This window comes from Rhinoderma darwinii, unplaced genomic scaffold, assembly GCF_050947455.1.
Source record: "Rhinoderma darwinii isolate aRhiDar2 unplaced genomic scaffold, aRhiDar2.hap1 Scaffold_720, whole genome shotgun sequence".
NCBI lineage: Eukaryota > Metazoa > Chordata > Amphibia > Anura > Rhinodermatidae > Rhinoderma > Rhinoderma darwinii.
In genome coordinates this window covers 314,540-331,620 of record NW_027464281.1, presented here as the reverse complement: position 1 = coordinate 331,620, position 17,081 = coordinate 314,540, and positions in this window count along the sequence as shown.

Genomic DNA, 17,081 nt, shown 5'->3' with positions numbered 1-17,081 from the left:
AGCAGGTATCCTATGTGCAGGGGCGTAGCTAGGGGGGACAGGTGAGGCATGTGCCCCGGGCGCAAATAAGTTGTAGGGAAGGGGGGGGGCGCCGCAGAGCAGCTGATCGCTGCTTATAGGCGCCCTGTATGTCGGACACCTGCAGCAGCTTTAGGAAGAGCCAGGAAATCACGCAGCGTCGTTCTGACTGAGGTCTGTGACGGCCAGGGAGTGGACCAGTCCAATCACCCTACCTGTCACTTGACCTCACGTCAGTGACATGAGGTCAGATGACTCAGGTCAGGGGACTGGACTGGTCCACTCCCTTGCTGCACCCTCCCAGCATGTAGGGGGTGCCACTGGGCTCTGCCTCTACTCTGTGCTCTGCTGTTACACACACGGAGTAAATAACAGCCGAGAAGCAGAGGAGGAAGCTCCTGTCCTGAAATAAACTTGTGATCCTGTCAGCAAGGATACATGGTGAGTGTCTGTGTGCATATGTGTGTGTAGTGTGTATACAGTATGTGTCTCTGTGTTTGTATGTGTCTATGTTACAGTGTGTGTGTGTGTGTGTGTGTGTGTGTGTGTCTCTGTGTCTCTGCATGTGTTTGTCTCTTACATCTACTACATTATCTGTACTCAGAGAGTTATCACTGTGTTATCTGTGGTGTTTCATAGGACTGCAGGTAACATCTACTGCATTATCTGTACTCAGAGAGTAATCACTGTGTTATCTGTGGTGTTACATAGGACTGCAGGTAACACTACTACATTATCTGTACTCCGTTATTACTGTGTTATCTGTGGTGTTACATAGGACTACAGGTAACATCTACTGCATTATCTGTACTCAGAGAGCTATCACTGTGTTATCAGAGGTGTTACATAGGGCTGCACGTGAAATCTACAACAATATCTGTACTGGGTATATATGGGTCTGGAAAAAAGGGGACAAAAGTCGATGGTCCAGCGCAGTCAAGTTTAAAACAGAACGTAGTTCCAATTTTATTTGGATAGTTAAAACAAGATCATTCCCGAATGCAAGGGTGAAAATGTAGGTAAGGTGCCTACGCGTTTCAGACGTATACCACGTCCTTCCTCATGGCTTTAATGCTAACAACTAAATGTCAGAACGAGGTTTATATCCGGTTGCCAACAGGTGAAAATTAGTGATGTCACAGAAAAGTGGTGCTGTCCAGCATAGTAGTGTTGAACTAGGGAGACGCCTATAGGGCATCAGCATTCTGTGAATAAAAGCTATCCAGCACGGTGGAGCTGTCCAGCAGAAGTGGTGCTGAAACAGAAAGTCGGTGATAGAACATCACTGCTCCACTAGTAAGTTATGTGCTTACAGCATTGGTTGATGGCTAGTTATAATGACGGGGGTGGGGAGACAGACAAGTGAGCCTTAATCTACCCACCACTCAGTCCCTGCCTACTTGCAATGACCCGCCCTAGGCGACGGGGTACAACTGGGCGACGGTCCCTACGCTCAATAAGTGCACGACAGACAAACAGACAAGGGTACACAGAGCTAGGGGGAGAAAGGGGCAGTTGCCCACGGCAACACCGTGAGCAACAAAAGAAGTGAACAAGCCGAGTCAAACCAGGAGAGTACGAGGTGCCAAACGCAGAGCAGAAGAGTAGTAAACAAGCCGAGTCAAACCAGGAGTGTACGAGGTACCAAACGCAGAGCAGGAGAGTAGTCAGCAAGTCGGGGTCAATATGAAGCAAGGACAATGGTACAAGAAGCTGCAGCAGGGCCAGGAAACCAAACGAGAAGAATCACAAACAAAGGAGGAACAGGAAAGGCAGGTATAAATAGACAGAGGGCGTGAGCTAGCTCCGTCTGGCCAGGCTGTGATAGGTTCTCCCACTCCTAAGCCTGCCACCCTGAGTGGTGGAAGATGGAGTCAGTCTCACAGACATAGAAGCAGGTGCAGACTGATTATCTATGGGCGTTAACCCCGAAGCTGTGCCTGGCAGATCCTTTACACTAGTAATAAATAATAAGATGAGGGATAATAATGATCCAAAACTATCCTAGAGTAGTGGATAGAATATTAATGCTTATTTCTATTTATTAGGCTGTCGGATATGAACCTCTGAAATACTCACATCGAAAAATTAAAACATAATTAGACGCTAAAAAATACATGATATTAAACAGTTTAAGACAATACATGAACTGGAAAAAAGGGGAATTATATAGTGGTCTTCAAGGATAATTAGTATTGGAAAATTTGTTTTCCTTTGTATACTAGACCGTCAATTGGTTAACGGGAAATCTGGTGGGGGAAGGACCCGTTGATATGGATAATTAGGTGTCATCTGTAAAAACTATGAACATTAACAAGTATTATTAATTATTAGGCCATATTAAATTCTGCCAATCATTTCATAAATTCTTTTGCTAATAGTGGAACATTAATTCTTTTTTTAGGTTCAGACATATAGACATTCCAGGTGTTGATATGTGTCCGCAACATAGGCATACTCAGTGAGGACGTGCCCATCCCACAGTGAGTGAGTATGTACGTGTAGGCGGGCATATATTTACAGCCTGTAGTCACCCGATTTACATGTGGACCTTTCTCGTGTTTATGGAGGGGTAGTGAGAGATGCTGTTTGAGCATGAATCTCTATATGTACATATACCTATGGTTTGGGGGGGGAATATTTTTGTATGTTTGGTTATTTTTCACTTTGTTTGTGTGATTGGGTAGTGTGTAGGAACCCTTAGGGACAGGTAAGGTACACACAAACCCTTGTAGGTATTTGCCACCTCAACCTGAGAACTGGTATGGTCAATATGATGATGGATTGAATGTCAGAGGGGAAATGGAAGGCGATGCTCCACCCCACAGTAGATTCCTGGGTACCAAGACCTCAACTCCTCCTCGGGGATGATAACCTGCCATGATAAAGACCTGGATATCGGCCCAAAAAGATTGTTTCGTCTTCAATCAAGATGCTGGGAAAAGTTGGAAAAGTAATGGATCACGTACAAAAGGTTGTTGAAAGGCGGGCTAAGCCATTCCAAGGCTGACCATATGAGGGCACAAGTAGCCTTACACGGGTCGGCATGCTAAAATTGGATCGGCCACTGGAAAGAACTGCTGACGCCACTCAAGAGGATGAAACTCCAAGCAAGAAAGAACAAGAAATCTGCTGTTCATGGACTTTGAGGTTTTCATATGAGCTTTGTTCGTTTGATGAGCTTTGAGGCTTCGTTCTATGGACTGTGAGTTTATTTCAACCCCGTTCTATGGACTATGAAGGTTTCTTCGTACTATGGACTATGAAGGTTTAATTTCAACTTCGTCTGATGAGCTTCGAGGCTTCGTTCTATGGACTGTGAGTTTTATCTCAACTTCGTTCTATGGACTATGAGATTTAATTTCATCTTCATTCTGTGAACTTTGAGGTTTAGTTTCTTTGGACACTAGACTCCAGAGTCAGAGGACTGGCTGGAAGATGTCCTTGAGGAGATAGCTGATGTCGAGTATCTAGGTCCAATAGTATACTTCCTTCCATCTCAGACCATTACCAGTAACCAGGGAGGTTGAGGGGGTAAATAGAACCCCACAAACACTTCCCCAAATTGCATTGTCGAGTCACCGACAACAGGGGGATTGTAAAGGGAAGTGTCCCTATATATATATATATATATATATATATATATATATAGTGTGTATGTATATGTGTGTATATATACAGTGTATATGTATATATATATATACACATATATATATAATATATATGTGGTGTATAATACATATAATGTATCATGAGCCAGGGCTGTAACAAAAACAGCCCTGGTCATGAATGCGGTTCTAAGCGAAGCAGGACAATTAGCATGGCCCTGCTTTGTTTGGAAACCATGGAGACAAGGGATAGTTATCCCCTGTCTCCATTTCAAGTCTCCCGCACGCACGGACTGTCTCGTGCGGGCGCTCATGAGTCGGCTGGTGATACATTATCACCATGCCGACCCATGCTAGCCAGGGGCAAGCGCCACATCCCCCGCTACGAGCGTACCGACAGGGTTAAATAGCTGGAGCTAGCTGAAGATGACCTCACCACCAGCTGGGACCTGCATGCCTGCCTGCCTCCCACACCACCAGGAACTGGCTCACCTCCCCTGTCCTGTCTCTCTCCTCCAACGACCTGCTATGGCTCCTGCTTCTGCCACCAATGCTAAGTATGTCTGAATAGAGTCAGTTTCAGCTCCTCGGAACCTGATTCAATTGAAGTATTTAATGAAGCCTCAGATAGTGATAACTCTAGGAACCTATACTCCCAAAGATACCAACCAGTCAGCAAACCAAGGAAGTAAAAAAACGGGAAAGGAGGGGCGGTAGGAAACATCACCCAAACAGACCAGGAACAAAACCGCCGCCTACGGAACCGCAGGAATCCACACTCAGCATTAATGTGATCAACCTTTACTCATCCGAACTGACTCCAGCACAAGTCAAAGTTCTGTCGTTGGGCCTCAATTTTGCCCCTAATCGCATGTTCGATTCTTTCAACACACTTCTGGACATTAATAGATTTGTAAGGAATTTAACAGTAAAGAGGCATTTTTATAATACGCTCTCAATGACAACAGACTCCGAAGATTTTTATCTCAGAGAATCCAATACAAACATCCATGACCATAGATCACTATCGTTTGAGGAACATAGGGCAATCCAATGCTTAGAGAGTCTGAACCCAGAACTTCCTATAAGAAATATTCATTTTTCTGCGGACTTTGTTACGAAAAATCCAAGCTTCTATCCTCTGGCATCTAGGACAGACTCTATGGACAGATTTCAATGGGCAATTGAAAAGGATCTCCAGCAACTATCTGAAAATTCGAAGTGTTGCAATAAGAACTTTAATATCTCTAAAGAGGTGAATATGGCAAAAAAATTGTTAAAAAATAACAAGGGTATTATTATTAAGCGGTCGGATAAAGGGGGCAGTATCACTGTGTTAGATAGGGAAATGTACAAAACCCACATTTTGAAACTTCTAGCAGACACAGACACATATAAAAACTAACATGTAATCCAACATCCATGCTCCAAAAAAAGCTCAACAAACTGATAAACGATGGTTTAGGTAGTGGCGTATTAACAAGTAAACAAGCAGAATATATTATGGTCCAATGTCCCTCAAATTCCAATCATGCACGCATTGTCCAAGACTCATAAAGGCATAAACCCCCACCTATGCGCCCCATAGTGTCAGGGATAGGATCACTAACAGAAAAACTCTCTGAATGGCTAGACTCCTTGTTACAACCCCTTGCATTAAGAACCCTGGGCCATTTACGTGACACCAGAGATGTTTTATGCTCATTTCACAAAAAAAGATGGGAAAATAAATTTGCATGGCTGAGCTGTGATGTGACCTCACTTTATACCAGCATTCCACACGAAATAGCCCATAGGGCACTAGAATATCATCTTTTTAAACACAGCAACTACAGCTTTGAGCTACAATCATATACACTAGAGGTCCTTGTCTTCCTGATGACACACAATTTCTTCCAGTTCGATGGGTTGTTTTACCTACAACTTAAGTGAGTATCAATGGGAGCTAAATTCTCCCCTTCTCTGGCAAGTCTTGTGATGGCGTTGTGGGAGGAACTTTTCATTTTTTCTAGTGATAATCCTTTTGGCAGATCTATTAACTGGTATGCAAGGTATATAGACGACCTGCTATTTATATGGGAAGGCAATATGTCAGATATCCCAAATGTCATCAATTATCTTAATGACAACCAATTCAAATTGAAATTTACCTATTTTTCACAAAAAGATACTATCCAGTTTCTGGACCTAGAACTCAAAGGACATGCAGGGGAAATAATCAACACTAAAACATACCGTAAGCCGATTTCAGGGAACACTATCTTGCATGCTACAAGCAAAAATAAATTGTAGTAACGACCCCAATTACCGGGTGGAACAACAGCAAATTTGTAGAAGACTACGCAAAAGAGGGTATGCAGAATGGATCCTCAAAAGCGCAACCTCCATTGTAGAAAAAAAGCCCCGAGATCTACTTCTAGAGGCAAAACCTAATAATAAAGATACTGGTCTAAACGTACCTACTTTGGTGTTACAACACCGTAGTCAGTTTAATGAAATAAAGAAAATCGTCCATAAAAATGTAGCCATTCTAATGTAAGACGAGGCTCTGTCAGATATTTTGAAAGATGGTTGCCGTGTTGTATCCAGAAAAGCTCCTTCCTTAGGTGACCTGTTGTCTCTTTCTATATTTTCCTCAAACATTCCCAAACTGACATGGCTTCAATATACGGGTTTCTTTAAATGCGGATCGCATCCATGCAAAATCTGTTCATATGCTAAGCCTACTAAGAACTTCAGAGATTCAGATAACAATACAAATTTTTCAATTCAAACTTACATTAATTGCAACAGTGAGGCAGTGATATACATTGTGGAGTGTTTGGAATGCAACCTAATGTATGTGGGTTGCACCAGCCGCAAATGTAAAACTAGGATACTAGAACATTTGGGCTATATAAGAAATCCTAACCTCACCAATATCTCCAATGTTGTAAAACATTTCATAACCTTCCATAATAGATCAATTACAAGTCTGAGATGTTATGCCAGAAAAAAAGTCAAAACTCCAACCAGAGGGGGGAACATCAAACATAAAATCTTATCACGTGAAGCATACTGGATATTTACACTAAAAACGAGGTTTCCTAAACGTTTGAACTTAAAAAAAGAATTAATGTTCCACTAATAGTAAAATAATCTATGAAATGATCGGTAGAATCTAATATGGCCTAATAATCAATAATACCTGTTAATGTTCATGGCTTTTACAGATGACACCTAATTATCCATATTAACGGGTCCTTCCCCCATCAGATTTCCCGTTTGACGGTCTAGTATACAAAGGAAAACAAATTTTCCAATACTAATTATCCTTGAAGACCAATACATAATTCCCCTTCTTTCCAGTTCATGTATTGTCTTAAACTGTTTAAATGATGTATTTTTTAGCGTCTATTCATGTTTTAATTTTTCGATGTGAGTATTTCAGAGGTTTATATCCGACAGCCTAATAAACAGAAATTAGCATTAATATTCTATCCACTACTCTAGGATAGATTTGGGTCATTGTTATCCCTCATTTTATTATTTATAAATATTCATTAATCAACGCTATAAGCACATAACTTACTAGTGGAGCAGTGATGTTCTATCACCGGCTCTCTGTTTCAGCACCACTTCTGCTGGACAGCTCCACCGTGCTGGATAGCTTTTATTCATAGAATACTGATGCTTTATAGGCGTCTCCCTAGTTCAGCACTACTATGCTGGACAGCACCACTTTTCTGTGTGACATCACTAATTTTCACCTGTTGGCAACCGGATATAAACCTCGTTCTGACATTTAGTTGTTAGCATTAAAGCCATGAGGAAGAACGTGGTATACGTCTGAAACGCGTAGGCACCTTACCTACATTTTCACCCTTGCATTCGGGAATGATCTTGTTTTAACCATCCAAATAAAATTGGAACTACGTTCTGTTTTAAACCTGACTGCGCTGGACCATCGACTTTTGTCTACTTAGGTCTACTTAGATACAACGGCTTAGCAGACAGTATCACACATTCTAGGCCCAATTAGAAAGTTAATTGTGAAAAAAATTCTTATAGTGTTTTTCGATAAAAGTCACTTGAACTGGTATCATTTAAACAGTTAACCCATAAATGGTGCTGTTTATGTGGAATTTATTTAAAAAAATGTAAAAAAGCATACATTTTGTGGGGTGAATTGAAAAAAAACCTGTAATTCCACCATTTCTGTTTTGATTTTACAATGTTCATCGGGCGGCATGAATTGCATGATAACTTGATTCTGCGGGTCGTTACGATTATGGCGATACCAAATTTATATAATTTTATTTTTTACAAAACAATTTGTTTTTGTGATGCTGCATTCGAAGATGAACTGCATAGTTTTTCAATGCAACAGCACTTCATAGGGCTATAAGGGGTTAAAACCCACTCTCTGAAGCCCCCCTTCAAGATACATTTCAACTAATCTGGTCCCCATGGCAGAAATATGTCTTTCTATCTGGCACCTCCAGCAGACTCCTTTCAGTCTAGTTTGATTTATTTTACCTCAGAGTTCCTCTTTTTACCTTTTTTTAATTTATTTTCTCCCCCCCTTTTTTTAACTATTTCTAACAGGGGCTGTGCAGGATTAGAAAAATATGGCTGCTTTCTTTCAAAAACAGCACCACACCTATCCACAGGTTGTATCTGGTATTGCAGGTTTTCTCCATTGAAGTGAATATTAATGAGCTGTAATACCACACACAACCTATGGACAGGTGTGGTGCTGGTTTTTGGAGAAAGCAGACAAGTTATCTTATCCTGGACAACCCTTTGTTATGCATTGTTCTTGCGCGGAGATGCTCCCTGCAATATCCCTTTTCCTTTATGGCCGCTGATATGTTCTATTCAGCTTTATGGCCTCTGTGGTAAGTACACTGCCAGTCAGTAAAGGGTTAACACTTCAGACCACTGTGGGTGACGTCACAATGAATGAGGCAGCAGTGTTAATAAACTCCTGCAGTAATGATGATGAATGCGCTGATGTCATAAATACAAATGTTTATGACATAAAGAAGATTCCATATTAGAAAGTTTTACTGCCACATTCAGCGCCATATTGGATGGGACTGAGGACCTTGAGCTTGACTTCCCCACCAATACCGACCTGATGTAATTTGTAGGTTCTAGCAGGGAAACCCTTCACCCCAGACCACTTCTTCATCACATCCTCTTCATACGGGTTGTCTGTAATAGAGGGGGGTTTCCAGCAGGAGATCCCCCTCTATTAGCCAGAGCGGAGACAGATGCTCCAAGGAGGCATCTGGAGGACCCGTCTCATCCGTGGATCACCCATTAATTTTAATGGGTGCCCAGGAAGAGAGACACCCGCCTAGCTATCCAGATCAGCCGATTTATGTGTTTTATTTCGTTCGTTCGTTCGTTCGTTCGTTCGTTCGTTCGTTCGTTCGTTCGTTCATTGTATTGTCTTTCCTTAAAAATCTGAGAAAACGTATAAATTCTGTTACAAATTATATTTTGGCACCTTCTAAGCCTAGAGGAAGGGCAATCCTCCAGCCATGGTTTCCCTAGAGGTTTCCCCCACAGGGGGTTTTTCCTTTCCTGCGTGCTGGAGGGTGACTCTTCGTGAGTCGGAGGTTTGCCATTTTGGGTTTGGTCATATAATATAATAAAAGTTTTGACCATTTAAAACCCAATTATAATGTTTTGTGTCTTTATTTTGCATTCTTTGGTTTGGTAATTGGGATTCTGGGTCTATCACATATCATAAAATCATAAGGCCGGACATCTACTTCCCACTCTGACATAGAATGGAGACAACAAGCGTTGCTGCACAATTAAGTGTACACATCCTTACATTAAGATATTGTATTACGGTCTGTAGCCTTTGGGGGGAATATATTAACCTTTCTACAACAGTTTATTAGCGTAGAAAATTCACAAAATACGCAAATGTCATAATTTTTGGGGGCAAAAAATGAGCGGGGCTTAGCAGAAATGGCCAACAATTTTACTATAATTTACGCCAGTAACTGATGTAAATTATAGCAGAAATCTATATGTATAATGCCGCACAGATTTATCTCTGGGGGGCGTAACAAGGCAAAGGTCCGTGCCAGACCCATACCTCCCCCCCAATCAGACTGTATGCCCCCCCAATCAGACAATAAAAAACATTTTAAAAATGTACTTTAAATGTACAGCAGGCCGCGGCACATAGAAAGTATTGTTGACAGGCCGCGTTGCAGCTAAAAGATGCGACACATTTATTAAGAGTCGTTCGCCTGTTAATAAATGTGTTGCATCTTACTCCAGCAAACTGTTTAATAGGACTGGTGTATGAAACGCCAGTATTAAAGGGAATGTGTCGCTAGGAATTATTTTTTTTTTCCAGTTAAACAGTTAGTATATAAGTGATTAAACATTGTTTTAATTTTTTAATTTTTTCACAAGTCAGGAAATATGATAAATCAGATTCTAATTTATAACATTTCCATGTGCTGGTCACTAGAGGGAGCAATTCCCAAAATTGCAGCATTGGCATGTGGTAAAGCAACCTCATTGCCTTATGCTGCAAATTTGGAGTAGGCACACTCGCTCTGCCCCAGCACACACCAGTAAACATACCTACCAACTTTCAAGTATCTAATCTAAGTAATCTCCGCCCACACATACCCGGTTCAGCCCACTCATTATTATGTTCCCATAGGACCCCCTACACAGTATAATGACAAATAGCTGCCCCCATACAGTTTAATGCCCCCTTAGCTACCCCTAGTACCAGTGCGCACATATAAAGCGCCAGTGCCCATATAGATAGTGTCACAAACAGTGCCCATGTAGATGGTGCCACTCCCCCAGGGATTCCACTCCAGGAGGAGCCCCTGCCGTCACTGTCCATATATGGACAGTGACGTAAGGCATTCCCTATAGGAGCAGAATCTCTGTCCAGGGCGTCGGCCACGCTGTGGCCAAGGATTGCTCTCCAGGAGGAGCCCTTGATGTAATTGTACATATATGGAAAGTGACATCAGGGGTTCCGCCTAGGAGCGGAATCCCCGGCCAGACCATCGGCAATGCAAAGGCAGTGGATTCCGTTCCAGGAGTAGTCCCCGACGTCAATGTTCATATATGGATAGTGAGACAAGGGGCTCCGCACTTAAAGTAGCGCTGTGCCCGGGAATTCCTCGGCGAGTGGTACTAATACAGAAGCAGGAAGCTGACGATCCCTTTCATTAGCATTGGATTAAACTGTATCTGCATCCTGAGGACGCAGATACAGTTGACACCAAGACATACCACCGGCCGCTTGGGACAGCGTAACAGCGCCCAGAATCCTGGACTACCCCCCTATATCCGGGACGGTTAGGAGGTATGCAGTAATTAGGACCATGCACATGCGCAGATTCCACAGTAAATGCTTGTTCATGAGCCTGCAAAAGGAGGAGCTGCTCAGTTTGCCATTAGGGTGATGACTGACGGATAAGGCCTCGTTCACATCTGCACTATTGTCTCTGGTAAAATCACGGCCCCCCGCCTGACGGAAAGCCAATGGAACCCACTAAAGTCAATGGGTTCTGTCGGCAGGTGGCAGTGTCCGTTGTGCGACGGAACAGTTGCTTACGTTATTCCTTTGTTCTGCACCACTGATGGAGCAGAACAACGAAACACACCAACGCAGGTGTGAACAGGGCCTTAGAGAGATAACTGAATACAGCAGCTGGCCATGAACTGAAATAAACTGCAGGTACAGAAGACAAATGGTAGACCAATTAGAAATGTGATTTATTTTACAAAATACATACAAGGCAATTAAAAAAAAAACAGTGCAAAGGTGTACATAGCCTTTAAGGGTATGTGCACACGGTAGCAGGCTTTTACGTCTGAAAAGACAGACTGTTTTCAGGAGAAAACAGCTGCCTTGTTTCAGACGTAAATGCTCCTCCTCGCATTTTGCGGGGCTTCTCTGACAGCCGTAAATTTTGAGCTGTGCTTCATTGAGTTCAATGAAGAAACGGCTGAAATTACGTCTGAAAGAAGTGCCCTGCACTTCTTTTGACGAGGCTGTATTTTTACGCGTCGTCGTTTGACAGCTGTCAAACGACGACGCGTAAATGACAGGTTGTCTGCACAGTACGTCGGCAAACCCATTCAAATGAATGGGCAGATGTTTGCCGACGTATTGTAGCCTTATTTTCAGATGTAAAACGAGGCATAATACGCCTCGTTTACGTCTGAAAATAAGTCGTGTGAACCCAGCCTAAGCAATCAGGAGGCATATTTTCAGATTCTGCTGGACTTCTCCCATATACCGGCATTTCAGGCATCTTATTGGTCCACAGTGTCCTCAATGCCCACCCCATTTACTTCTTCTTTAGCCACAATGCCCGCACGCCACAGCAAGCTGACAGTGCCTGCCCTAATGGTATATACAGGGGTGATGGAGATTTTATACTGAGATAATGGTAGGCTGGTTCATACACGGATAATGGTGGTTATATATGGGGATGATGGCTGGTATATACAGGGATGATGGGAGTCCCTTATATAACCCCCATATGCCCTGTATATTACCCCCAAAAGGGGAGATCAGCAGCACATCACAGTCCAAAACTCATGGAAAACTATTTTATGTTTCACCCATCCCACCCATCGCTGGATTTGGGTATACTAGGACACATGACTAATATGATAATATTTTAATATAGAATTGTACATCCTAGTATAATAGCTAAAGAAAATTAGCTTATGAGGTTTAGAGTTAGTTGTATGTCGACATTTTGATCTAAGGTATGCGCACCGTGACGGGCGGTAGTCATGTAGACTGAACGCTTCCATGATTTGAATAAGCTGTGACGTGGCACATTGGGTCACGTGAACGTGGTATACAGGTTACATCAACACTTTCATGACATATCTTGTGGTTCGTGCTTGGGCATTGGAGATGAAGAAGACTGGAAGTCAACATGGTGTTCTGGGTCGGATGAAGAAGAAAAGAGAACATGAACGACTCCATTCTGAGAAGATGTCACCTGTGAGTCACTGAATTTCACTGCACTGTATTCACTTACACTACCGTTCAAAAGTTTGGAGTCACCCAGACAATTTTGTGTTTTCCATGAAAACTCACACTTATATTTATCAAATGAGTTGCAAAATGACTAGAAAATATAGTCAAGACATTGACAAGGTTAGAAATAATGTTTTTTATTTGAAATAATAATTTTCTCCTTCAAACTTTGCTTTCGTCAAAGAATGCTCCATTTGCAGCAATTACAGCATTGCAGACCTTTGGCATTCTAGCTGTTAATTTGCTGAGGTAATCGGGAGAAATTTCACCCCATGCTTCCAGAAGTCCCTCCCACAAGTTGGATTGGCTTGATGGGCACTTCTTGCGTACCATACTGTCAAGCTGCTCCCACAACAGCTCTATGGGGTTGAGATCTGATGACTGCGCTGGCCACTCCATTACAGATAGAATACCAGCTGCCTGCTTCTTCCCTAAATAGTTCTTGCATAATTTGGAGGTGTGCTTTGGGTCATTGTCCTGTTGTAGGATGAAATTGGCTCCAATCAAGCGCTGTCCACAGGGTATGGCATGGCGTTGCAAAATGGAGTGATAGCCTTCCTTATTCAAAATCCCCACCATGCTTGACAGATGGCGTCAGGCACTCTTCCAGCATCTTTTCAGTTGTTCTGCGTCTCACAAATGTTCTTCTGTGTGATCCAAACACCTCAAACTTCGATTCGTCTGTCCATAACACTTTTTTCCAATCTTCCTCTGTCCAATGTCTGTGTGCTTTTGCCCATATTAATCTTTTCCTTTTATTAGCCAGTCTCAGATATGGCTTTTTCTTTGCCACTCTGCCCTGAAGACCAGCATTCCGGAGTCGCCTCTTCACTGTAGACGTCAACACTGGCGTTTTGCGGGTACTATTTAATGAAGCTGCCAGTTGAGGACCTGTGAGGCATCTATTTCTCAAAGTAGAGACTCTAATGTACTTGTCTTGTTGCTCAGTTGTGCAACGGGGCCTCCCACTTGTCTTTCTACTCTGGTTAGAGCCTGTTTGTGCTGTCCTCTGAAGGGAGTAATACACACCGTTGTAGGAAATCTTCAGTTTCTTGGCAATTTCTCGCATGGAATAGCCTTCATTTCTAAGAACAAGAATAGACTGTCGAGTTTCACATGAAAGCTCTCTTTTTCTAGCCATTTGGAGAGTTTAATCGAACCCACAAATGTAATGCTCCAGATTCTCAACTAGCTCTAAGGAAGGTCAGTTTTATAGCTCCTCTAAACAGCAAAACTGTTTACAGCGGTGCTAACATAATTGCACAAGGGTTTTCAAGTGTTTTCTAATCATCCATTAGCCTTCTAACACAGTTAGCAAACACAATGTACCATTAGAACACTGGAGTGATGGTTGCTGGGAATGGGCCTCTATACACCTATGTAGATATTGCATTAAAAATCAGATGTTTGCTGCTAGAATAGTCATTTACCACATTAACAATGTATAGAGTGTATTTCTGATTAATTTAATGTTATCTTCATTGAAAAAAACTGTGCAAATAAGGAAATTTCTAAGTGACCCTAAACTTTTGAACGGTAGTGTATATATATTTTTTTAATTTAACTGTCCAATGGGAGGCCAGGGTTTGGTCAGATGAAGGGGGGGGGGGGGGGCAAAGTATGAGGTCCAGCACGGGCCTCTACCTTGCTATGCCCCATGGAGTGAAATCTATGTTAGCGAGGAGCTGGCGTAGACTTCCACTATAATTGACGCCAGTTTTCTGGGGTTAATCATAATAAATTTGTTGGCTCACAGCCCCTTTGCCTTTACCACGCCCCATTTCTTAAAAAGTGTGAAAACTGGCGTAGAAAGTCTCTTATGTCTCTGTGTCCTTTCCCACAAAGCAAAGTTTGAAGGAGAAAATTATTACTTCAAATAAAAATCATTATTTCTAACCTTGTCAATGTCTTGACTATATTTTCTAGTCATTTTGCAACTCATTTGATAAATAAGTGTGAGTTTTCATGGAAAACACAAAATTGTCTGGGTGACCCCAAACTTTTGAATGGTAGTGTACATACTGCACACACTACATCTACACAATGCACACATACTTACATACTTGCCATGATTAAGAACGCAGATCGCGTTCGAAACGCGTAGGCTTGGGTATCTACCCTGACTACTTGCACCTTGGGACTGCGTCTCCCCTCCGATTTTAAGATCTTTCTTCAATAAACATGGGACTCTCATTTCCCTTTTAAATTACTATCAGCGCTGGATCATTTTTTCTCCTACATTGCTGTTCCTTACCGCGGGCCGTCGCGGGGATCCGAGTGACGCTGCTGGACACGCAGACCGGTGAGCTGGAGGTTCTCTCCCTGTTTCTAATACATACATACATACAAACATACTGCACACACCATCTACACACTGCATACATACCTATACATAATGCACACATGTTACATATTCACACACTGCACACATACATACATACTGCCCACACTGCATACATATATACTGCCCACACGCTACATATACACACACTGCACACATACATACTGCACACATACATACTGCACACACACTGCACATATATATACTGCACACATACATAAATACTGCCCACACACTACAGATACACACAATGCACATATACAGTGAAGGAAATAAGTATTTGATCCCTTGCTGATTTTGTAAGTTTGCCCACTGTCAAAAACATGAACAGTCTAGAATTTTTAGGCTAGGTTAATTTTACCAGTGAGAGATAGATTATATAAAAAAGAAAACAGAAAATCACATAGTCAAAATTATATATATTTATTTGCATTGTGCACAGAGAAATAAGTATTTGATCCCCTACCAACCATTAAGAGTTCAGCCTCCTCCAGACCAGTTACACGCTCCAAATCAACTTGGTGCCTGCATTAAAGACAGCTGTCTTAAATGGTCACCTGTATAAAAGACTCCTGTCCACAGACTCAATTAATCAGTCTGACTCTAACCTCTACAACATGGGCAAGGCCAAAGAGCTTTCTAAGGATGTCAGGGACAAGATCATAGACCTGCACAAGGCTGGAATGGGCTACAAAACCATAAGTAAGACGCTGGGTGAGAAGGAGACAACTGTTGGTGCAATAGTAAGAAAATGGAAGACATACAAAATGACTGTCAATCGACATCGATCTGTGGCTCCATGCAAAATATCACCTCGTGGGGCATCCTTGATCCTGAGGAAGGTGAGAGCTCAGCCGAAAACTACACGGGGGGCGGACTTGTTAATGATCTCAAGGCAGCTAGGACCACAGTCACCAAGAAAACCATTGGTAACACATTACGCCGTAATGGGTTAAAATCCTGCAGTGCCCGCAAGGTCCCCCTGCTCAAGAAGGCACATGTACAGGCCCGTCTGAAGTTTGCAAATGAACATCTGGATGATTCTGAGAGTGATTGAGAGAAGGTGCTGTGGTCAGATGAGACTAAAATTGAGCTCTTTTGCATTAACTCAACTCGCCGTGTTTGGAGGAAGAGAAATGCTGCCTATGACCCAAAGAACACCGTCCCCACTGTCAAGCATGGAGGTGGAAACATTATGTTTTGGGGGTGTTTCTCTGCTAAGGCACAGGACTACTTCACCGCATCAATGGGAGAATGAATGAAGCCATGTAACGTCAAATCCTGAGTGACAACCTCCTTCCCTCCACCAGGACATTAAAAATGGCCCGTGGCTGGGTCTTCCAGCACGACAATGACCCAAAACATACAGCCAAGGCAACAAAGGAGTTTCTCAAAAAGAAGCACATTAAGGTCAAGGAGTAGCCTAGCCAGTCTCCAGACCTTAATCCCATCGAAAACTTATGGAGGGAGCTGAAGATCGGAGTTGCCAAGCGACAGCCTCAAAATCTTAATGATTTACAGATGATCTGCAAAGAGGAGTGGGCCATCATCATCAACTACTAAAAATGTCTGACTGCTGTGCTTGCCAACAAGGGTTTTGCCACCAAGTATTAAGTCTTGTTTGCCAAAGGGATCAAATACTTATTTCTCTGTGCACAATGCAAATAAATATATATAATTTTGACAATGTGATTTTCTGTTTTTTTTTTTTTTTATATAATCTATCTCTCACTGGTAAAATTATCCTAGCCTAAAAATTCTAGACTGTTCATGTCTGTGACAGTGGGCAAACTTACAAAATCAGCAAGGGATCAAATACTTATTTCCTTCACTGTACATACTGCACACACATACATACTGCACACATACATACATACATACATACATACATACATACTGCACACACACACATACATACTGCAAACACACACATACATACTCCACACATACATACATACATACATACATACATACTGCACACATACATTCTGCACACATACATCCATACATACATACATACATATTGCACATATACATACTGCACACACATACATACTGCACACACACATAC